We start from the raw sequence: 24695 nt of genomic DNA on the forward strand, positions 1-24695 counted from the left end.
TTACATACTTTAATACGCTTAGCAAATGATGAATAGTACTGTCTTACTCAACATTTAAACAGCCTAATAAAAGGAATTCAAGGGAAATGCAATCTACGAGATTCAATTCTGAAATTGTTTTCAGGGAGCTCAAACAGAACAGTGTCAGCGTGAGACGACTAACCTCAAAAGAGTTTTCCTAACTGCAGGGTAGTAGATACTGCTGATAGTCATAGATGGTTTCAATTACGTATAATAAGTTCTAGTAATTTTAAGCCCTGAAAATTGGTCTCCTGGAGTATCTATCAATACATTTCTGTAGTCCTGAATAAGAAACTTCTGTCTGTGGTATCCCGTGAAAAGCAGATGCAACACAGCGTAAAGTTTGTGGATGGAGGGAGCAAGCATTTCTCATCATGTCTCTGGCACTGCATGAAGTGTATGCTTCTGCAGAAAAGAAAGTTGACTGCTGTCTGGAAGAGTCTGTAAAATGTATTATTCTGTTCTCTCCTAAGCTTGTCCTGACAATGTTGATTCACGTATCTTCCTCCTATCTCATGGCGTACTGGGAGATATTATTTTCTTTCTGTCCGTCAGTATGACTAAAATGGAAATATCTTGCGAGAGTGAAACTTCCCCTCTGACTAACCATGGAAAGTGCTGGATTTTTTCCTCCATAATTAGCAATTTTGCAATGAAATCACATGGCTATGTGTTTTTCAAAACCTGTGATTTTTGAGAATGTGTCTTTGTTAGCCTGTCAGTTTTATCAAAAGGACTTTTGTCCATTGCATTCACAACATTGCAATTTCTCGCTGCTTAATATAGCTGTAACTATGCCGTTTCCGCGCTTGTGTATTGAAAGGCAATGTGAGTTCCCAGCCAATCTATTTATACCCAAATTTGGAAGTTCAGGTGCAAATGAACATGCACAGGTTAAGTGAGTGGCTATAAATAGAAAATTCTGGAAACATTCAGTAGGTCAGGCAGCGTCCATGGAGAGAATAAAAGAGTTAACATTTCAAGTCAATAACCTTTCATCAGAACTGAAACACTGGGTGGGATTTTATGGCCTCGCCCGGGCGAGACCGGAAATTCCTGCCCAAGGTTAACAGAGATTTCCATTGTCGGACCCTCGCCTGCTCCGATTCTGGGCGGATAAGTGGTAGATGTTCGGCCATTAAGTCTGTTTTTCTCTCTCCACAGATGCTGACAGAGTCACAGGGTGCTTCCAGCATTTTCTGTTTTCACTTTGGATTTCCAGTATTCTGTGTTTTGTTGAGGGAGTGGACATCCTGCTGTTTACTGCTCCAAGCTCTTACACAAATTTTATCTTCACCATTAAATCTGCACAACCAGTTCTTTTGGATAGTGACTATAAGATAATGAGCACCAAATCAAATATCTCAAAAACAGTTTTTACACTTGAAATTAATGAAACCGATTCATATTTCTGTTTCTGGTTCGATCGTGGTACTATGTGTGCAGCTTACATTTTCTAATCAAAATTGCATTTTGCATAATCTGTGGCTGGAGCTCGTACTTACAAATGCAACAACCAGTTATACAAAAGTAAAAGGTGGGGTCATGCAGCTTGAAATTATTGTAACGTTTTCTTGGCACCTTTTTAGGCAGTACGGTGGCACAGTGTTCAGCAATGCTGCCTCACAGCACCAGGGACCAGGGTTCAGTTCTGGCCCTGGGTGACTGTGCGGAATCTGCACGTTCTCCCCGTGTCTGCGTGGGTTTCCTCCGGGTGCTCCGGCTTCCTCCCACAGTCCAACGATGTGCAGGTTAGGTTGATTAGCCATGCTAAATTGTCCCTTAATGCCATGGGGTAAATACATGGGGTTATGGGGATAGGGCCTGGGTGGGGTAGTTGTCACTGCAGGCTCAGTGGATTGAATGGCCTCCCTCCTCACTGTCGGGATTCTGTGTTTCTAGAAAGCTGGATTCATTTGAAATTAACTCATCTTTTAGCACAATTGATGTATCAGTGCTTTTGTATGTGTGTAGGGTCAGTATTTTTATCTGTATAGAATGTATGCTTACACAATGGACATAGTGGGTGAAATTTAATCCAGTCCTTTACACTGGGAAAGATGGCAACTGGGGACATTTAATTATGGGGGAGGCCCCACATCAGGTTGTTGAGGGCACAGAAACCTCCCTCGATTAAGTCAGCAGTCGGATGGTGTCAATGTGGGAAAGTCACTTGAGGAATGTGAATTTATTTAAGTAGTTCAAACTGGCTGTAATTTAGTTGTGCCTTGCAAATTGCATGAAACCCCCACATCTCTAGTGGCTGTTTTGAACCTAACTTGGGGTCACCTTGGATCTGACCAGCACAGAAGTTTAGTCTATCGCTGTTTCTGACCCAGTCTGAATAATTGGAACTTCCAATGGGACAGGGCTAAGGTGAGGCAGGATGGAGCCTGGCTCAGGAAGCTGCTCTTTGGCAGTCAGAGGACCAGGCCCTAAAAGTGGACATTCTCAGTGTAGGAGTTGAAGTCCATTTTGAGAGGGACAGTGCAAATGTGTGGACTGACTTTACAGGGACTAACAATGGAATAATCCAGCCTGTAATGCTCAATCCATGTGGGTTTGAGGGCGTCCACAACATTCACCAGCACAATGATGCAGAGGCACTAGAGCAGCAGTGGCAGGCAGCAAGGGAGATACAGAAGTCAGTGCCATGCCCAGCCTAGAGTTCTTCACAGTCACTTGACCAAGCTGCAAATGGCAAAGAGGCAGTGCCAGCTGCGACACTGCTCTCTTGCCAAAACATCACAGAGCTATGCACACACATGGGGCGTGATTCTCCCAAAAACATTCTACGTGCTGAATTTGTGTGAAAACTGGAGTAAATCCCGCCGATTTTTTTAGCATGATTTTCAGAATGAATCTCCCACACTCTGAGCAGTGCAGAGTGCCCTAGTGAAGAGTGATGGGCAGGACCTATTCCTGCCTGAGAGGCCAGCAGCAGAGGGCTGAGCAGGCCACTGTGCAAGCGTTGTTCTGTCAGAGCAGAGATTGCACAGTAGCCTCACACTGCTGGCCTCCCGATCACTGACCATCTCCGCGACCTCACATTGATGCCTCTCTGACCCCCCTCCTCACCCCCCCCCACCCCCACCAATCATAGGCCTCCCGGATCTCTCCGGGCAAGCCCCGACCCCCTTTCCCTGGCAGTCCCAGGCACTCCAAACGACTCACACCCCCCAGCAGCCCAAACCCTCGGCAACCCTGACAACCTCACCCCAGCATACCAACCCCCTCCCCCCACCTCCCCTCACCTAGATGGCCAGCCCTGATCAACTCCTTCCCTCCCTCTGCCTGCGATCCTTTTGCAGAGTGGCAGCGGGACCCCTCACCCCCACCGATCACTCCCCCCACAGGCCACACTCCCTTGGCACTGCCTGATGCCAAGGCACCCCATGGGCTTTGCCAGTTTGCCTATTGGGCAGTGCAGGGGGGCCAGGCCGGCACTGCCAGGCTGACACTAACTAGGGGACACCCCCTTATCTCTGACCTCCTCGGGGGGGTCTCCATGGTCTCTGTTCCTTTCAACAAGGTCGGCCGCCTGTTCCCCGTTCGTGGGGAGCAGGAGTAAACCCTAGCGGGAGACAATAGCGGACAGGAGACTTCAGTCCTGGGCCCGCTAATGGGATTTAAATTCAAATTTAAATATGGAAACCAGCTTCGCGCCAATTTCCAGCATGGAGCTGATGACTCCAAATATCTGGAGCCGGAGACACGCAGAGGTCGTGGTGCCCAGCGGGGAGCCCGCTAAATGGCCTCCGCTGATGTCTCCTGACACGTTGCACTGCTCGAACAGCACAGCAGGCTGGGAGAATTGCCCCCATGGTGACTGACCATCATTGAGTGTCTAGGGTGGTAACCCCATGCCAGTTACTCACAATGTCACAGCAGTGCTTAGTTTCTCTGCTACTTGTACCTTCCAGGGCATCACTCCTGTTCCTCTGCCGGCTCCAATAATTCCAGCTTAGCATTGGTCAGCTCTCGTTTGGTGTCTGGCACTCCACCCACAGTCTTCACTCTTTCACTGTTGTGGGCCCATTTGTCCTAAAGCACAAGGAGAGAGCAGGTGTTGTTGAGGAGAACTTACTGGCTGACTACCGACTACCCCCCTGTCCCATGAGGGGTGGTGTGCCCATCTATCCTTCCAAAATTTACCCTCTCAAGAGAGTTGGACAACATGGAGAGGAAGATCTGATTCCTGTGACACAAGCAGCCATCGCAATTAGTAAAACTGGTGAGGCAACAACCTGTACAAATCAATCTTCATCCAAACCCATAATGATTTAATGACATTTTAACTCACTTCCTTCCAGTTTGTCACTTAGACACACCCTCGTGGTGTGGAGTTGGTCAGTCATCTTTTTCCTGTATTGGACTCAGTCCCTTCCATGCAGATCATGGCTGTTCACCTCTGCATGACCTCTGTCTTAGCCTGTTTGGTCATCCAAGTGGGCCTCTTGTGGCCCTCTCCGGGGAAGAAAATATGTTTACACTAAAGGGCAGCCTGGAGGAGATTATGCAGCAGGGCATCATTAAACAGAAGAGTCATCCACTGGCTGCACATTGACATTTCAGTCCTCTTCGATTACCTCATGAATGCAACAGAATTAAATTGTGGAGTGTTAGTGGACTCTTCTCCCTGGACCTTGTATGTTGATGAAATTCAAATATTCAGTTGACAGAGATTCAAACTGCGCAGCTTGCGTTAAGAACTTCCAAAACATATTCAATTTCAAAGACAGGCCTGGTTGCCCTTCAAATATGAAATCCGCTCCTGCATGGCCATCAGATGTCAGAGCCTTCCCTGCCATGTAGTCCTGTATCAAGCACATGCCACCCACACTAACTGGCCACCATGAACCCATGCTAGATCCCTGATGCCCTCCGGCCCTACCAGCGGGTGCCACAACAGGAACATTATATCAGCCTATTGTACTCCAGGTGGTTTGAATTTGACCACCTGCCAGACATGAAGGCAAACTTAAGAGTCACTTTGCCACAAATGGCATCCCTCAGAGGATAATGACGGCCAAAGCTCACCAATTCATCTCCTGTGAGTTTTGGAACTTTTCACACACCTGTGACTTTGAGCACATCATAAGTAGCCCCCTGTACCCACAGTCCAATGGCCTGGCAGAATGGACATTACACTCAGCCATGCACCTACTCGAGAAATGTGCCCGAGACCACACAGATTGCAATGCCTGTGAAACGTGCCAAGACAGAATCTTACCTCATCAGCACTGCGACTGTTCTCCAGACACACCGAGACCATGATCCCTGTTGCCAAGGCCTATTGCAACTGAAAGTTGAAACCAATGTGAGTGACGCCTTCATCAAGCAGCGACAAAGGGGAAAGAGGCATTAGAAATCAAAATGCTCACACACTCTGCCCTTTAGAACCTGGTCAAACTGTCAGAATTCAGATCACACGCAGCCATGACAAACTGACGGTAGTACACAACCATACCTCAGAGCCAAACAGTTACGTGGTTGCTTCAGATAGTACTCATTATGTACGAAACTAGAGTCACCTTCTGCAGGTATCTGAACCAGCACCACCAACCAACGCTATACCCGAGGCACCCAGCCTGTAACCCTGGCCCCCTACACCAAAGGAAATGGAAGATCCTCCAGGGGTCAATGCAACAAACCCTGTGGCTGCCTGATGCCATCCACACTGAGGACACCAACCCCAGCATCTCAAGGACAGCCAAATGGCACAATCACATGCGCAGGGTGCTTAAATAAAAGAAATACAAGGTAGAAAGACGATGTAATAAACTAGCCTACAAATGGACTTTGTTTTTTTTTGGAAAGGTGGGGGGGGGGGGGGGGGTGGTGCAGGAGATGTGAGGAGCTATACGTGCTGTGGCAGCCCAATCAGTGTTTTGCACAGTGTAAATAGTTTTGTGTTGTCAGCCCTTTTCATCTTTATATGTTGCAAATAGATACACCTTGTTACTCTTCTTGTACACTGTTACACCTCAGTGCCACCGACTGGCCCAACTTAAACAAGGAAGCTGCAGACCAGGTGGTCATGTGAATGCTAGGATGACACGGGTACAAAAGAGTCATGTGTCGGAAGCGCGGGAGTTCTCCCCTGGGCACGGACAGACACACAGCATGTAAGAGCTGCTCAGTATTATCAATAAACCTTTATTATTATTAGTCCCTGGTCACCAGTTATTGCAACCCAATACTTCTATACTGATTTCAGCATCTGGCTTTTTATATTTGACCTGAGTTTGCTTAATGAAGGCATTGGATAAGAAGAAATAGCAAGAGTATTCAATTTCTCACTTTAGCCACTAAAAAGTTAAACTGCTCTTAAATTACAAGTAAAATTGAAAATATCAAAAGGTTCCTGTTCCTGTTTGCAAAGCACATGGGCACAATGTAGTGCACATTGTATGCTTTGTCCTGAAAATAATTCATCTATTGAACTACATTCAAATGAATATAAATTGAATAGGTTAAACAAAAGGTAAAGTCACCCTAGTTTCAGATGGCCAAAGGCTGAGGAGAAGAGCTGACTGTTGGCGATTTAACCAGAGGATCACCACACCCCAGGTGAGAGGCAAGGTTGAGAAGGCAACACCTTCATGAATAACTTCAGCTAGTTTGGGAATTGAACCTGCACTGTTGGCATCACTCTATATTATGAACCAGCCGTCCAGTTAACCAAGCTTACCAACCCCCTGGATGTAAATTGACTCTTGTGAAAGACGAGTGGGTGGTTAGAGGTGTGGATTATACAAAAAAATCTGATACATTATTCAGTGGGTCCGGCAGCATCTGGAAAGAGAAACAGAGTTCAGATCAGTACACTTTCATCTGAAGTCCTGAAGGACGAAAGGTCAGGCTGAAAGGTCCACAGGTGCTGCCTGACCTTCTCATTTTTCCAGCTTTTTTTGTGTTTCAGATTTCTAGCATCTGCTGTATTTTGACTTTGTACTAAATTATTTTGTTTGGATGTTTCTAACATTACAAGGACAAAACAATGCTTCTTACATTCTTGTATATGAACCTTAATATAGATTTATCTAGTCTTTTTTCTTTAATACCTACTGGACTTTGATAACTAGGTGCAATATTTCACCATAAGTTACAGTGCACATGTCCTCCTGTTGGCAAACAGAAGCAATGTTGATGCCCTAAGCTGGCGAAGAATGCTCATTATATTCACCAGCAAGATGCTCCTGGCCCTTGTCGAAAGCCTTGTTGCTGAAGCTGTGGAGGATTCAGACTTTACCCTCATGCCAAGCACCGCAGGTTGTTCTGTCTTATTTTAAGACTTTGATGAACCGTTAGACACAGCTTCCAACTGATCAACCAGTGAAGCTGCTGTATGATTGTGACAGTTTATCTTTTTGTTTCATGATATTGCTAATCTCTAAGCCTGTTGTTTCTGAGAGAAGCACAGCATGTCATATTACTTTTTTCCAGCATTAAGAAGAAAGCATAAAGAATAAGTCCCTGGGCCGTTCAAAGTGACTTTCTGCGGGTTAATCCCATGAAGGCTGATAGTTTCCCAAGCAGGGGAGCAGCATGTCATCCAGAGCATATACTCTGGAAATACCATGTGAAGGCTTTCTTCATAAATGAATGGATATTTAGAGATGTTGGGCGTTTTCTTAAAATTAGGTGTAAAATAAATCATTCATGGAATATGAAAAATAGCAAGTAGTAAGAAGAATTCCGTGGGTTAATGGAATCAGTTCTTCCTAATCGAGGTGAAGCAAATGCTCTCCTGCAATTTGCCAATAAGTTTCTCTGCATTTCTTATTATAGAGGGAGGTCCAATTAACGATTGAGTGAGGTTCCATTGTGAACATTCGCCATGCCAAATATGTTTCTGTTTAGAAGAAATCAACGTGTCCAAGAATCAAAACCATTTGTGCAGTTGCTTCGACCACCTGCAATCCCTCTTCTTGCCTATCATTCGGGACTCTCAACTGTGTTTCCTGCCTGTCTTTAACCAAACTTCAACACATCACAATGCAGCTAATTCTCTTCGCAAGGACATTGCGATTATAATGGAATTGGTTTGCAGAGACAGAGCAGTACCTTCATACAAGTACATTTTGATTACAAAGCGAGTGGACACAACTTTGTGCAGATTGTTTGCTTTGTCCTGAAAATAATTAATCCAAGGAACTACATTCCAACAGCTATATATTGAATTGAATAGATGCTTTGTGAATGGACAAAGATTCGTGGGGACTCAGGTTTGGAAGCTGGTTAGCTGTCAGGTTTGTAGATTTTAAATTGTTGTCATTCACTTGAACGTGCTGATTTGGAAGCATCAGATGAATGATAAGGGTAGTTCTAAAGACTTGTGCCTTCAGCTACGGTTTCTCAGTAGTGTTGCAGGAACTGCAGTGAAGAAGAGTGTTTCTGTTTAGTATTGAAGGCCAGTCATCTAAAATATCTCAGATGCACATTGCATGGGTGGAAGTGAATATAATCTCCCAGACCAGCCGGGGAACAAACATCAGTGGCATTATCAAAATTGCCAAGATGGATATCTTTGTATGCATCATTATTCTTCCCTTGCATAGGGGCACCAAGTGTGCATGTTCTATCTGCTATACCCTCCGGGAGATAAGCTGCAAAACATGCAAAGAACATTGATCTCTCTGCCACATTCCTTCATTCTCCAGAAGTGCATGGCACATTTGAAAAAAAGGGTCACATGCACATAATAAATTGATGCTACTGATTGGGTGATGACATCACATCTCTGAATTTGCCTTTGCCAAAAACCTGTCCTGACTCATAACCAAAGATGACAATGATCATTCCTCAAACTGAGACAGCTGCTTCATCGTCCACTGCCTGTTGTGGTTCTGTTCTGATGGTTTAAATAGCTTTGACCTGTAAGTGAAGCACATTTATCAGGATGTTAGCAACATCTGAGCTACAGGCATGTGTCTTGACAATCTTCAGCTCAGTGGCAGCCCTATTGCCCTAGAAGGCATGGTGTAGATTGGAGTTTGTGAGTTTGAGGAAGGGGCATCTAATGAATTGCAAGAGACACGGGTTAGTTGTGAGAGTATGAAAGGAATCGGGGAGAGGGGGAGGGGGAGAATAAATTATTTTAATTAGAATTTACATTTCATCAGTGGGCCCAGGACTGAGGTCTCTGGGCCCGCTAGCCTCTAGCGCCAGCTGTGAATCTGTGGAATTCTCTACCACAGAAAGCTGTTGGGACCAGTTTGTTAGATATGTTCAAGAGGGAGCTGGGTGTGGCTCTTGTGGCTAAAGAGATCAAGGTGTATGGAGAGAAAGCGCGAGTGGGATACTGAAAGTGCATGATCAACCATGATCATATTGAATGATGGTGCAGGCTCGAAGGGCCAAATGGCCTACTCCTGAACACATTTTCTATGTTTCCATATTTAGTTTGGGTTTGGCCAGGGCCTCCCAATTCCACACCTCATTGCAGCCATGGTAAAATGTGGAGAAAAAAGCAGACCTTCCAGGTGAGATGGGTATGACTACCTTAGACATCAAGACAGCATTTGATCAAATGTAATGACAGGAGCCAATAAAATGGAAGTCATTGAGAATCAAGGGGAAAACTCTTCACTTATTGGAATCATACCAAGCACAAAGGAGAATGATTATATTTACTGGAGATCAATAATTTCAGCTCAAGACATTGCCTAAGGTATTCCTCATGTAGTGTTCATTATCTTTCACAACTCCTGGATACAGAACTGGCTCAGTCATAGAAGACAGAGGGTAGCAGTGGAAGGGTGCGTTTCTGAATGGAGGGCTGTGACAAGTGGCGTTCCTCAGAGATCAGTGCTGGACCTTTGCTGTTTGCAATATACATAAATGATTTGGAGGAAAATGTAACTGGTTTGATTGGTAAGTTTGCGGACGACACAAAGGTTGATGGATTTGCAGATAGCGATGAGGACCATCAGAAGATGCAACAGGATATAGATTGGTTGGAGACTTGGGCGGAGAGATGGCAGATGGAGTTTAATCTGGACAAATGTGAGGTAATGCATTTTGAAAGGTCTAATACAGATAGGAAATATACAGTAAATGACAGAACCCTTAAGAGTATTGATAGGCATCTGGGTGTACAGGTACACAGGTCACTGAAAGTGGCAACGCAGATAGAGAAGGTAGTCAAGAAGGCATACGGCATGCTTGCCTTTATCGGCTGGGCATTGAGTTTAAAAATTAGCAAGTCATGTTGCAGCTTTATAGAATCTTAGTTCGGCTGCACTTGGAATATAGTGTTCAATTCTGGTTGCCACACCAGCAGAAAGGCTTTGGAGAAAGTACAGAAAAGATTTATCAGGATGTTGCCTGGTATGGAGGGCATTAGCTATGAGGAGAGGTTGGGGAAACTTGGTTTATTCTCACTGGAATGACAGAGGTTGAGGGGTGACCTGATAAAAGTCTACAAGATAATGAGGGCCATGGACAGAGTGGATAGTCAGAAGCTTTTTCCCAGAGTAGAAGAGTCAATTACTAGGGAGCATAGGTTTGAGGTGCAAGGGGCAAGATTTAAAGGAGATAGAACATAGAACATAGAACATTACAGCGCAGTACAGGCCCTTCGGCCCTCGATGTTGCGCCGACCAATGAAACCAATCTAAAGTCCATCTAACCTACACTATTCGAATATCATCCATATGTTTATCCAATGACCATTTAAATGCCCTTAATGTTGGCGAGTCCACTACTGTACGAGGCAAGTTGTTTACATGGACGGGGGTGCGTACCTGGTACTCGCTGCCGGGGAGGTAGTGGAAGCAGATACGACAGTGACTTTTAAGGGGCGTCTTGACAAATACATGAATAGGATGGGAATGGAGGGATATGGTCCCCGGAAGGGTAGGGGGTTTTACTTCAGTTGGCAAGCGTGGTCGGTGCAGACTTGGAGGGTTGAAGGGCCTGTTCCTGTGCTGTAATTTTCTTTGTTCCTCAGATATTGATATAATTCCTGCCCACATGAGGCAAGACCTAGACAATGTTCAGGCATGGGCTGGCAAGTAACACTCATGTCACACAAGTGCCAGGCAATGGTCTAACCATTTCCTCTTGATTTGTGGGGCCACCTTCCAAGGTGAAGATGAGAAAAGCAAACAAGAACCCCCTCCAAATGGAAGTTGAAGAAAGAGACATTTCAAAGGAAACCTACAGGCATCAAAACCCAACATTAAGGTGGAGATAAATAATGCAAAGTGCTGAATTGTAATCAACAGTAAGACAATGGGAACTACTCACCAGCCAGATAAACACAAACATCTCAGAGAAGGACAAATAACCTGATCTCCTGTTAGATTCCACTATCTTGATATGTGTGAAAGGTTTCAGAGACATAAGGTCAAAATGTGAATGTTTGTTTCAACAATGAATCAAATTCCTTTTTGGGAATATATAGACAGGAGGGCTGGGATTCTCCAACTTTGTCCGCGGCTCGGATGCTTTGGTCCCGCTGCTGTGATGGAGCTTTGGCTGAGCGATGATTCTCTGTTCTTACTGGCAGTGGTGGCGGGGCATATGGCACCGGAGAATTCCGGCCAAGGCTTTTACTAAGCAAGACACAGAGAGAAGTCACTGAAGCCATCTGCAAAAACTGCTGAAGGGAACAAGGAATCTCTCTCTTTCTGAGGAAAGGCCCTATCACTGCAGTATAAAAATCCAACCCAAGCAATAGTGACTGTCCATTGGAAAGAAGCTCAGGAGAAACTAATCAATTTAAGGTTCGTCCCAAAACTGTAAAATACTGCCCGAGGTCAATGGATCGTGCCATTGTCCACCCCTCGCCTCCTTCGGTTCCTGTGGCAGGTGGGGCGGTAAAATTCCGGCCTATGTGTACAAGTGTGCGCACAAGTGTGTCAGAAATAACAACTGCATTGAATAGCAATAAAATTATGTGTTTTCACCCTATCTTCTGGAGATATGGATCATAGCCTAACAACCTCGATCATTTTGGACATACTTGAACAATGTTACATCAACTAACAAAACAACTCAGCGGGGGCGATTCTCCCAAAAAAATTCTAAGTGTCAAATTCATGTAAAAACTGGGGTAAATCCCGCTGCTTTTTTCAGTGTGAGTTTCAAAATGAATCTCCCACACTCTGTGCACTGCAGAGTGCCCTAGCATGAATCTTGCGAAAAATCAGTGGGCAGCACCTATTCCCGCTGGAGAAGCTGGCAGCATAGCGTTGAACGGGCCACTGCGCATACGCCGATCTGTCAGCATTGAGATCGGCGCATGCACAGTGGTCCCCCACTGCTGGCCTCGCCATGACCCCTCATCGCTGGCGCTCCAGATCAGTCTCGATCGTTGGCCACCCTTCCTCTGCTCGTGATCCCAAATGCAGAGTGGCAGTGGGACCCCCTCCACACCACTGATCTGCCTTCGCCCCATTAAGCCCCACCCCATTGGCACTGCCCGATGCCCAGTGGGCAGTGCCAAGGTGCCCCCTTGACATTTGCACTTTGCCCCTTAGGCAGTGCCATGGGGCCAGGCTGGCACTGCCAAGTGGCAATGTTCAGGGGGCACCCGCCTCATCCCCGACCGTCTGGGGGGCCCCGATAGCCCCCGTCACTCCAGCGGGGTCAGGCCGCAAGTGGGGAGCTATTGTAAACCCCGCTGGAGTGAACCACTCCTGGCGCAGAGCGGGGTGGGTGAGGAGGGTCTAGCAGACCCGGAGACTTCAGCCTCGGGCCCGCTAATCAGATTCAAATTGTATGGAAAGCAGTATCTACATAATTTATTCAGCTTTGCGCCGATTTCTGGCACGGAGCTGACGATGCTGGAAATCTGGTGCCCAAAGACTCGTGGAGGCTGGGCCCCAGCGGGAAGCCGGCGAAAAGTCCTCTGCTTGAGTCTCCCGGCATTGCAAAAGCAGCGCAGCAGGCTGGGAGAATCGCCCCCAGCATCTTGTATTCATGCTAAACCTCTCAAGAAGCTATGCTTTATTTTCCAGCACAGATAAATGGTATTCTACAATCGTAAATGCAAATCATCCAGTGGACCCTTTGCCACATTTTAATTACTCCAGGCTGCTTCAATTTTCATATTGTTCATCCCTCCGGTCATCACTTTTAACCTTTAGATTATTTTTCTCCACTGTTAGAATGAGCTGTTAAAAGATGAAAGGAACCAAAAAAGCTTTGTTTCAAACAAAGGAAAAGTGGTATTAAAACTACTGCCAAGTAAAACAAATTAGCCTTAACACCATGTCGAGAAAGCTCCTCATTTGTCAAGCGTGAGAAAGTTCACAGCAAAACACATGAAGGCATTGTTCTCCCTCTATTCATGTGATTGTTAGTGCCCTCAATATTATGTGGAAGAGATATCATGACTAATGCCTTAATAACAGCTTCCATCCACGAACAGGGTTGCAGCAGCTGAAATTATTCCTTGAAAAATGAGTAATTCAGCCCACTACTAGGCCCCTTGATAAGAAATACCAATAAATCTATTCCTTAAATGGATCATTTTGACATCCACAATAAAGAAGTTTTGGTTGGTAGGATCTATGAGTGACATTTTGGTAGCAAGCCATTGCTGTGCCTACTGGGTATGAATGTGCTTGCAATATTACTAATAATGACTTATTTTTCCACTCTTTAGCCACTGGCTCTAGCTGTTTCTGTCTTCCACAAATCTAATGTGAAAGGTCTGCACCGAGGCTTTAAAGTTAGATAAAATGAAACGCGAGTTATGTTAACAGGCTAAAAATCCAGATGCAAGAACGAATTTTAAAAAATACTCCTGATGCTTGAATTCTGAAATTAAAACAGAAGTTGCTGGAAATGCTCAGTGTGTGCAGCAGCATCTGTGGAGAAAAACAGAGCTTGATGGTGACATTAAGCAAAGGGAGGCAACAGATGTTAAACTGGATGTTATGCTAATAAGACATGTTTGTTAAATATCTGGTTTTAACCTGCAGTTTTGGGACTTATTATATATCCCCACGAATTAACTGTGCTTGGAGCCACTAAACTGGAAAGCTACATGCTTCAGTATTGAATAGGAGCAACTTTCGATGAGAGATATTAGTGTCCATACATGCAGCAACAAACAAAAATATGTAACAGGGTGGCTTGGGGACCGAGAAAAATGGTACACATGTATGTTCTAGTGGAAGAGGCACAGGGAGGGACGATGTCCTCCTTTCCTGGAGGGGGGCCGGGGGGGCCGTGGGGGGGGGGAGGGGGGGGTGGAAAGGCCATCGGGCCAAATAATGCACCAAATGGAGAAAGGAATTGTCAAATAATCCACAGCCAAGAGCATTGCCCCCAGGACAATGCTCCAATTCTGCAAAAAAATATTGATTTGGTATGAATGGTCACGGTAAGATTCCATCTCGCCGTCACACTTGTCAATCAATAATGCAATAATGCAACACACACACACACACTGTGTAAGCACCATGTGCTCTGCTCTAGAATAAGATAGTGCAAGATAGGTGGGGAGGTCTAGTGGCATTATCGCTCGACTAGTAATCCAGAAACTCAGATAATGTTCTGGGGACCCGGGTTTGAATCCCGCCGTGAATTCAATAAAAATGACTGGAATTAAGAATTTACTGATGACCATGAAACCATTGTCGATTGTTGGGAAAACCCATCTGTTTCACCAATGTCCTTCAGGGATGGAAATCTGCTGTCCTTACTTGGTCTGGCCTACATGTGATTCCAGAGCCACAGCAATGTGGTTGTCTCTCAACTGCTCTTGGGCAACTAGGAATGGGCAATAAATGCAGGCCAGCCAGTGACGTGAATGTCCCATGAATGAATAAAAAAACACATAACAGGCAGCTGCGGAGATACATGGCCACTCCATCTTGCTTACTTATTCACAGCTGTTCCAAATCCCTGATCCCACAAACCTATCCTGACTCATAAAGTCCGTATGGTCTTATCACACATCCATCCTCCTATAATAGCCACACATGCTGCATCTTAATTCTTCTAGCTTATTCATTGCAGGCTCCCATCTCACCCCTCTGAGTAACTGGAAGAGGATGGAGAACCATCTTATTGAGGAGGAGGAGGAGAGTGAGAAGAAAGCCCTACGTTATTCACTACTATGCTGCAGACACCAGCTCAGAGACTGACACCCAGAGGCCAGGTTAGAACAACACTATTGTGCAGTAACCATGGAGAGTGTCACCTTTCCAGGGGCTGAGGTTGCATACATATTCCAGTCTAAATGATTCAGATGAGAATCTTGCAGGGCCAAATGTCAAAAAAGGTTGATCGTTTTGACAAACTAAGTTCTTCGTATATTGAAAAACCTACCTGAAAACTTACGGGCACTGTGGGGGGGAGGGGGGAGGGGGGGGATGGAGGAATCCTCCTGCAGCTTGGCCTGTGGCTTGATTCAGAGCTTAGAACCCATTCTCTCCAGCTTGGAGGAGCTGGTCTACTCCATCCAATAACCTATATAACCCGATATCCTGCAGTGTCTGATCACTACAGCCATGGCCGCTTTCTATTGGCATCCAGCTATCTTGAGAGACGATGGACTGCACTCAGAATGTGAATCACTTCTCGGTTGAACATCATCTGTTGTGACTGTAGAGGTTGATTTGTGAGTAGCAGCCTCTTCCGCAGCTGACACAGATGAACAGCATTGACCTGAGGTTTTTCCTTCTGATGGGCCCTCTTTTATCCTCACCCTTCCTAATTGCTTGTCTCCAGGCATTCTGGTCATCAGCATGGGCTTCCCATGCATCAAGTGATCCCTGTAAACTTGAAGTCTTGCTTGCCGACATCCTTGTATCGCAGACGTGGGCAACCTGTTGGTCTCATACAGATTTACTACTATGGCAGCTTGCCATATAATATGTCTTTCCCTGCATACTGGCACACTTTCATATTCAGCACTCTGTCTTGCCAGGAGAAAGAGTTCATTAATAATCTTGTTATAAAGGAACATTTTGGGATGAATGACAATTTGAAAGTGAGGTAATTCAACCTGAAGCCAGGGTGTTAAATTTGAACAAAGGAAATTGTGAAGGTTTGAGGGCAAAGACTGAGGTGGATTGGGAAAATATATTAAAAGTTATGAACTGTGCATAGGCAATGGGCAGTCTTTAAAGGATTATTCCATAGTTTACAGCAACTTTACATTCCTCAAGGCACAAAAACCTAATAAGAAAAGTCAGTCATCAATGGCAAACAAAGGAAGTTAAGGATTATAAAAGATTAAAACAAAAGGCCTATAAAGTTGTCAGAAACAGTAGTAAATCATCCCAGAATGCAGCAAAGGAGGACCAAGAAACTGACAAAGAAAGGAAGAGTAAAATATGAAAGTAAATTAACAAGAAACATAAAAACGGACTGCATAAGCTGCTATAGGTATGTAGAAAGGAAATGTTTAGCTAAGACAAATGTGGATCCATTACCAGACTGTGCAGGATGTCAGCAATGATGTGGAGATGCTGGCGTTGGACTGGGGTAAGCACAGTAAGAAGTCTCACAACACCAGGTTAAAATCCAACAGGTTTATTTGGTAGCACAAGTTTTCGGAGTGTCGCTCCTTCTTCAGGTGAGTAAAGAGTTGGACGTTAACCTGGTGTTGTGAGACTTCTTACGGATGTCAGCAACCCAGAGGAAAAAGGCTAGCAGCCTCAAGAAAAAGCCTTCTCAATGAGCTCACCCTAAGCCCATCACCTACGAGGTGCCCATGTCCCACTTGGACCTTTAGCCACCACATCTGGAAACTTTGTGCATTCTCTTCCAGTAGACAATCTGGTATCCCTTTGACTCCCTTGTTTGTGAACATTTCATTCAGCCTTGTTGAGGTCCAACTTCCTTCTGTTCGATCTCCCATCTGCCCTCCTTTGATCATCAACCTCTTTATCCATCTGTGTGCCCAGAAACAAGACTGATCCAATTCAGTGACACAGGTGGGTCTATGGATCCAGCAATACAATGCTGTCTATGAAGACCAGCTTGGTATGGAAATGGAGGGGAGGAAAGTGTCTGCCCTGGCAGAGTGATGTACAGGAGCAGCTCAGCACTATGGCAGAAAGTGGTTCCACTCACCCTGATGTCTCTGGTGCACTAAGAATGGCTTTGTGCATTCCACTCACTAGTGATCAGGTTTGATACTAACGTGTTTTCCCACTGGCATGATCAAAGATTGAAAGGCCTAATGGGATGTAAATGTTTTAATGAGCATTCATGAGATGCAAATGGTGTTCACACTACCAGCCAGCTGGAAGACCAACCCGCCATTAACCCACCTCTGGGAGAATTGCAATGTGATTTTATGCCGAAAGGTTTCTGGCTTTTTGGCTCCCACCAGATTTTCTGCTCCCGCCCACAAACCAAACCTGCTGTGGGCGGGATGAGAGAATGCCACCCAGTGAGTGGGCAAGGAAATGGAATATAATGTGGAAAAGGGGTGGGTGTGGATAATCAATTTTGGTAGGAGAAATAGATGTGCAGAGGAGTTTTTAAATGATGAGAGATTAGACAGTGTATCTGTACAAAGGGACCATGGTGTCCTCATTAATAAGTCACTGAACGCTAACATGCAGGTGCAGCAAGCAATTAGTATGTTAGCCTTTATCGCAAAAGATTCCAGTAAAGGAGTAGTAAAGTCATGTTTTAATTGTATAGTAATTGCATGGATTAGTGACTACCAGTTAGTATGATGGACTATAGTTGTTCACTTACAAACAGATAAATATACAGAGTACTTTAACGACATTAACGTTTCCAGAACTAGGATCTACTCCGGCTGTAAAAGCCCGCAATCTGCACCAAGATCCCCTCCTTGTTCCCCATTGAGCAATCGAGTTATATGTCCTTCCTCGTGTATGCCCCTTTAAAGGGCCAGTTATTACATCCCTCACCCTTTAAGTCTCTTATTACATGATATATAAAGAATTTATACAATCTTTGAAACATTAGTACTGGGAAACACTTTTAACATAATTTATCAAAAATTCAGTCACACAGGGGAGTTTTTCTTTCTCTGTGAGTGACATAGCTCAACTGGTTCAGGTTTGACTGTTGAGGTAATTTCAGTTGAATTTGCTTTGCTAGGACTCTCCTCTGGAATCTGTGACTCACTTCCCTCAGTTTCATTGAGAACTGCACTTCAATCTTCCACTGGCTGATCAGCCACTTCATCCCTTGGACAAACAACACTACTTGCTGGTACAATTGGATCACGTAGTAATGTTGGCTCTTGGGATGGCTCCTGCCTCCATAAATGATCCATGTATTTCTTCAATAACTTGTCCAGCACTTTCACCTCATAGGACAGTGGCCCCATCCTGGTCACCACAACTGCTGAGATACAATTTGGTCCATTTATAAAATTTTTCACAGTGACTGGATCATCTATCTCAAATGCTCTTTCTACTTTCGGCAAATCATGGTTACTTTTCTGACAACTCTACCTTGTCTCCATCTTTCTCATCAAATTCAGAACAACCAGGTTCAACCTGACCATGAAGCATTAACCCATTAGCAGCTCGGCTGGAGCTATTCCAGGAGTATGCGGGGTGGTTCTATAAACTAGTGGAAAATGTACCACTATTGAAGCAAGTGCTTGCTTCATCATACTGGCCCTGAACATTTGCACTGTGTGTTCAACCAGCACATTTGATGAGGATTGATAAGCTGTGGTACGGAATTCAGCACTTGTAAATGCTGTTCCGTTGTCTGAGATAAGTACCTCTGGTACACTGTGGGTGGCGAACCATTGGTGCAGTTTCTCAACTGTGGCGTATGAAGTCATGGATCTCATTTTGAAAACCTCCACCCATTTCGAATGGGCATCCACCAGCAAAAGGAACATCAAGCCACTAAATGGGCCAAGATAATCTGTGAACTCTCACCCAAGGGACAAATTACAACAACAAAATGAAGACAAATTTAATGTAGATGTACAACCTAGAGAAAAGTTTGCAGTATAGTAATGCAAAAGTTCAGAAGTGTTAAAGATTCTGCTGTGGCTTCTGTGCTGAGATCCAACTGAAGGGAAGAAGACTTCCAGCTGGGTAAGGGTTTGACTTGACTTTCACCCCTGGAAGGTACCAGCTCTTTGACAGTGTGATCCACCATTGTCCCTGACATGGGATTAGGCAAGTTATTGCCTCTGTTAGACTCTTCATGAAAAACCAGTGAAAGCCTAGGTACTACATTGGTAAGTTCAGTGGAACAAAGATTTTAAAGCTGCTCTGTTTCGAGAAACACAGCTGACTTGTCAATAAACACGTCAGAAATATCATGTGGTACATCTATTGACTGGAAAGACAGACCAAGCTCTCACACGACAACCTCAAACAGAGCTTTGAAGAATTCAGGTGGACACAAAACATTAACTCTGTTTGTATCTTTCAAAATCTGTCAGATGTGCTGAATTTTTTCAGCATTTTCTCTTTTTATTTGAGAGAATCAATGATCTGGCGCACTTTGTAGTGAAGAGGAGTAATAATCCTGCCTTTAATTGGAAGTCATGATGTGGAGATGCCGGCGTTGGACTGGGGTGAACACAGTAAGAGTTTTATGGTGTTGTTAAAACTCTTACTGTATTTAATTGGAAGGTCAGTACCACCTAGACCTTGTAATTTGATGTTTGATGGATGAAAGGTTGATGGCTGAAGCTAATTGAAATCATCTTCTGGTATAATTACAAAAGTTCCAGTATCAATTTGAAAGGTGGTATCGAAGCCTCAAACTTGCAATATAACTGACCAATATCCGGAACTGAGACTGTTAACTTCCACTAGAAACCATAATTTTGAATTTATCTTGATTTCCAATTTCTTGGATGGAGTGTATTTCATAGATATTTTCTGGTCTTCTATCTCAATTAAAGGTGGTAGCCATGATCGGGAGATGCTGGCGTTGGACTGGGGTGGACACGAAGAAGTCTCCAGAACACCAGGTTAAAGTCCCACAGGTTTATTTGGTATCACAAGCTTTTGGAGCGCTGCTATTTCATCAGGGCAGTGGTCCACTCAGCTGATGAAGGATTTGATTTGATTTATTATTGTCACATGTATTAGCATACAGTGAAAAGTATTGTTTCTTGTGCGCTATGCAAAGCACACTGTTCATAGAGAAGGAAATGAAAGAATGCAGAATGTAGTGTTACAGTCATAGCTAGGGTGTGAAAGATCAACTTAATGCAAGGTAGGTCCGTTCAAAAGTCTGACAGCAGGGAAGATGTTCTTGAGTCGGTTGGTACGTGACCTCAGACTTTTGTATCTTTTTTCTGATGGAAGAAGGTGGAAGAGAGAATATCCAGGGTGCATAGTGTCCTTAATTATGCTGGCTGCTTTGCTGAGGCAGCGGGAAGTATAGACAAAGTCAATGGATGGGAGGCTGGTTTGCGTGATGGATTGGGCTACATTTATGACCTTTTCTAGTTTCTTGTGGTCTTGGGCAGAGCAGGAGGCATACCAAGCTGTGATAGAACCAGAAAGAATGCTTTCTATGGTGCATCTGTAAAAGTTGGTGAGAGTTGTAGCTGACATGCCAAATTTCCTTAGTCTTCTAAGAAAGTAGAGGTGTTGGTGGGCTTTCTTAACTATAGTGTCGGCATGGGGGGACCAGGACAGGTTGTTGGTGATCTGGACACCTAAAAACTTGACGCCCTCGACCATTTCTACTTTGTCCCCGTTGATGTAGACAGGGGCATGTTCTCCTTTACGCTTCCTGAAGTTAATGACAATCTCTTTCATTTTGTTGACATTGAGGGAGAGATTATTGTTGCCACACCAGTTCACCAGATTTTCTATCTCATTCCTGTACTCTGTATCGTCATTGTTTGAGATCTGACCCACTACGGTGGTGTCATCAGCAACATGAAAATCAAATTGGAGGGGAATTTGGCAATACAGTCATAGGTGCATAAGGAGTATAGAGGGAGGCTGAGAACACAGCCTTGTGGGGCACCGGCATTGAGGATGATCGTGGAGGAGCTCTTGTTGCCTATCCTTACTGATTGTGGTCTGTGAGTTAGGGGGTTCAGGATCTAGTTGCAGAGGGAGGAGCTGAGGCCCAGGCCACGGTGTTTGGAGATGAGTTTCGTGGGAATAATTGTGTTGAAGGCTGAGCTGTAGTCAATAAATAGCAGTCTGACGTAGGTGTCCTTGTTATCTAGGCGTTCCAGGGTTGAGTGCAAGGCCCGGGAGATGGCGTCTGCTTTGGACCTGTTGTGGTGATAGGCAAACTGTAGTGGATCCAGGCAGTCCGGGAGGCTGGAATTGATTCGTGCCATGACTAACCTTTCGAAGTACTTCATAATGATGGATGTCAGAGCCACCGGATGATAGTCATTAAGGCACACTGCTTGGTTTTTCTTAGGTACCGGGATGATGGTCATCTTCTTAAAGCAAATAGGGACCTCAGATTGTTGTAAATAGAGGTTGAAGATGTCTGCGAATACCCCCGCCAGCTGATCTGTGCAGATCTGAGTGTTCGTCCGGGTACCCCATCCGGGCCAGTCGCTTTCCGTGGGTTGACCTTTGAGAAAGCTGCTCTGAAATCTACAATGGTGAACATAGATACAGGTTCATTCAGGGCTTCCAGGGTGAAGGGCACGCTCTCGCTGACTTCTTGCTCAAAACGGGCGTAGAATGCATTGAGCTCATCAGAGAGGGGTGCGTTGTAGCCGGCAATTTTACATGCCTTCATCTTGTAGCCTGTTATGTCTTGCAGACCTTGCCATAGTCGGTGGGGGTCTATGTTGCTAGCCTGGGACTCTGGCTTGGTCCGGTATTGTCTTTTAGCATCTTTGGTGGATCTCCTTAGATCGTATCTGGCTTTCTTGTATAGACAGTAAGAAGTTTAACAACACCAGGTTAAAGTCCAACAGGTTTAGTTGGTAGCAAAAGTCACAAGCTTTCGGAGCCTTAAGCTCCTTCTTCAGGTGAGTGGGAATTCTGTTCACAAACAGGGCATGTAAAGACACAAACTCAATTTACAGAATAATGGTTGGAATGCGAATACTTACAGCTAATCAAGTCTTAAAGGTACAAACAATGTGAGTGGAGAGAGCACCAAGACAGGTCAAAGAGATGTGTATTGTCTCCAGACAGGAGGTTGCATCTCCACATCACTTTCTTGTATAGGTCAGTGTTGCCTGACTTGAACACCTCAGATCTGGACTTCAACAAGCAGTGGATATCCCTGTTCATCTATGGCTCGTGATACCAAATAAACCTATTGGACTGTAACCTGGTGTTGAGAGACTTCTTACTATCTTGATTAAAGTTATTGGATTTGTAGAAATGCTTGAATTGTCATACTGGAATCATTCCGCACCTCCTGCTGGGCAGTCCTGGTGTCAACTTTGGTTCTTTGCATCACAGCACAAGCTGCTGGTGTGGACTTTCCCACTCTTTCGCCTGGTCTGTTGGGCTTTCTTATGGGTAGGACCACTGTCCAAAAGCCTACCCATCAATGGAGTCATGTGAAACATCAGTTTCGCACTGAATTATAGCCCTGTTTGTCTCTCTAATCTCAGCTTGCCTCATGTTTTGGACTGCTTGATCGATTATGGGATTCCGTGGCGGACTAAAATAGGCTTTGAAGGCCTTGAGGGTGGTCTCAAAGTCCATGGTAGACACCTCCAACTTGTGCCTTAGGAGAAAGTCATCTGCTGATGGACCCAGAGCATAAAGAGTACATGGTCACTAGACAAGCTGCAGTCATATTCTGATACTTGCTTAACACTTGTTTATTAATATTACATCTAAACAAGTTACAGTGTAGGCATGTTCCTCTGATTCATGATGTTCCATCCTCTCTCTCAGGAGTCTAATACTCAACTAACTGATGTCAGTGGTACATCATCATCCACATTATACATCGGCATACCCCATCTGTTAACTCTGATACTACACTATCGTTGGAACTAACTCCTGACACTTGCTCTACTCAATTCGAGCAAGAGCTTATAACCAGTAACCAATTATTTCCCATGTTGTGTTAATGTAAACCACAAATCAGCATTTGGCCAAATTCCCCACCAACTTGATTTACAAGTTTGCTGATGACACCACCGTGGTGGGTCAGATCTCAAACAATGATGAGACGGTGCACAGGAAAGAAATAGAGAATCTGGTGAACTGGTGCGGCAACAATAATTTCTCCCTCGATGTCAGTAAAATGAAGGAGATAGTCATCGACTTCAGGAAGTGTCGTAGAGGACATGCCCCTGTCTACATCAATGGGGATGAAGTGGAAATGGTCGAGGGCTGCAAGTTTCTGGGTGTCCAGATCACCAACAACCTGTCCTGGTCCCTCCACACCAACGCTATTGTTAAGAAAGCCCACCAATGCCTCTCTTTTCTCAGGAAGTTAAAGAAATTTGGCATGTCCGCTATGACTCTCACCAACTTTTGCAGCTGCACCATAGAAAGCATCCTTTCTGGTTATATCACAGCTTGGTACGGCTCCTGCTCTGTCCAATACCGCAAAAAACTACAAAGGGTCATGAATGAAGCCCAGCCTATCACGCAAACCAGCCTCCAATCCATTGACTCTGTCTACACTTCCCGCTACCTCGGAAAAGCAGGCAGCATAATGAAGGACCCCATATACCCTGGATATTCTCTCTTCCACCATCTTTCATTGGGAAAAAGATACAAAAGTCTGAGGTCACGTACCAACCGACTTAAAAACAGCTTCTTCCCTGCTGCCATCTGAATTTTGAACAGATCTACCTCATATTAAATTGATCTTTCTCTATACCCTAGCTATGACTGTAACACTACCTTCGGAACCCTCTCCTTTCCTTCTCTATGTATGGTATGTTTTGTCTCTCTAGTGCTCAAGAAACAATACTTTTCACTGTGTACCAATACAGGAGACAATAATAAATCAAATCAAATCAAATCAATGTACGTGTCCTCTCCAGGGTTCAGACCTGGGCAAATTGCATGGAAACCCTGAATTGCCCAACCATTAGGGGCCTGCTCTTGGCATTGCCTGTCTTATCCAAAGAGAAGGATAAAATCAGTACAGTTTAGCACCAGCTCTGCTGGTGTGCTGGAAAGCTGCCTGATAGATTACAGATGTTTACCTAGGGAATGTCACTCTGCATTTTCCGTCATGGTTTGCTCCTTTAGCCTACCTCGTGAAACACCCACAAGGTAGAGGGGCTATTTACCCATTGATGGATGTCTGGTTCGTGGGAGCCATGGGATAAGTACATACCAGTGCACCTGTATGCCAACCCACTAGGGGATACCAGGCCTCCTCTGAGTCTTTTGTAGCTTTGTCTGGCTGTGAGGTGCCCAGTTTATGTATGTCAGGGGAGGCACTACATAGGGCTAGCTGATGAACAGGCTCTGTATAGGTAGGAAAGGCTTGTACATTCAGCTCTCTACTCGCAATAGTTATGCTGTCAACCAGCTGTGAGAGCTAAAAGCAAGAGTTGACAACCAAATTGACCACAATGCACCAGCCACTCTGCCAATGCACCTGATGCATCGCATTAACCGGAGACACACCAGCATGGAATGGCAAAGCGTGGAAGCTCAGGCACTGCCATGATGCTTCAGGGATCCTCAGTTGAAAGGGGTTTCCAGAGACTTTCTCCTAACAAATGAGTGGACTGGGTGAATAAAGACCCTGAGCTCATAGCATTAAAATGAGGGGGCCGAGTGGCCTCTCTCTGGATGACAGCATTGCTGTTTCCTCAC

Source organism: Mustelus asterias, chromosome 6 (genome assembly GCF_964213995.1).
Source record: "Mustelus asterias chromosome 6, sMusAst1.hap1.1, whole genome shotgun sequence".
Taxonomy (NCBI): domain Eukaryota; kingdom Metazoa; phylum Chordata; class Chondrichthyes; order Carcharhiniformes; family Triakidae; genus Mustelus; species Mustelus asterias.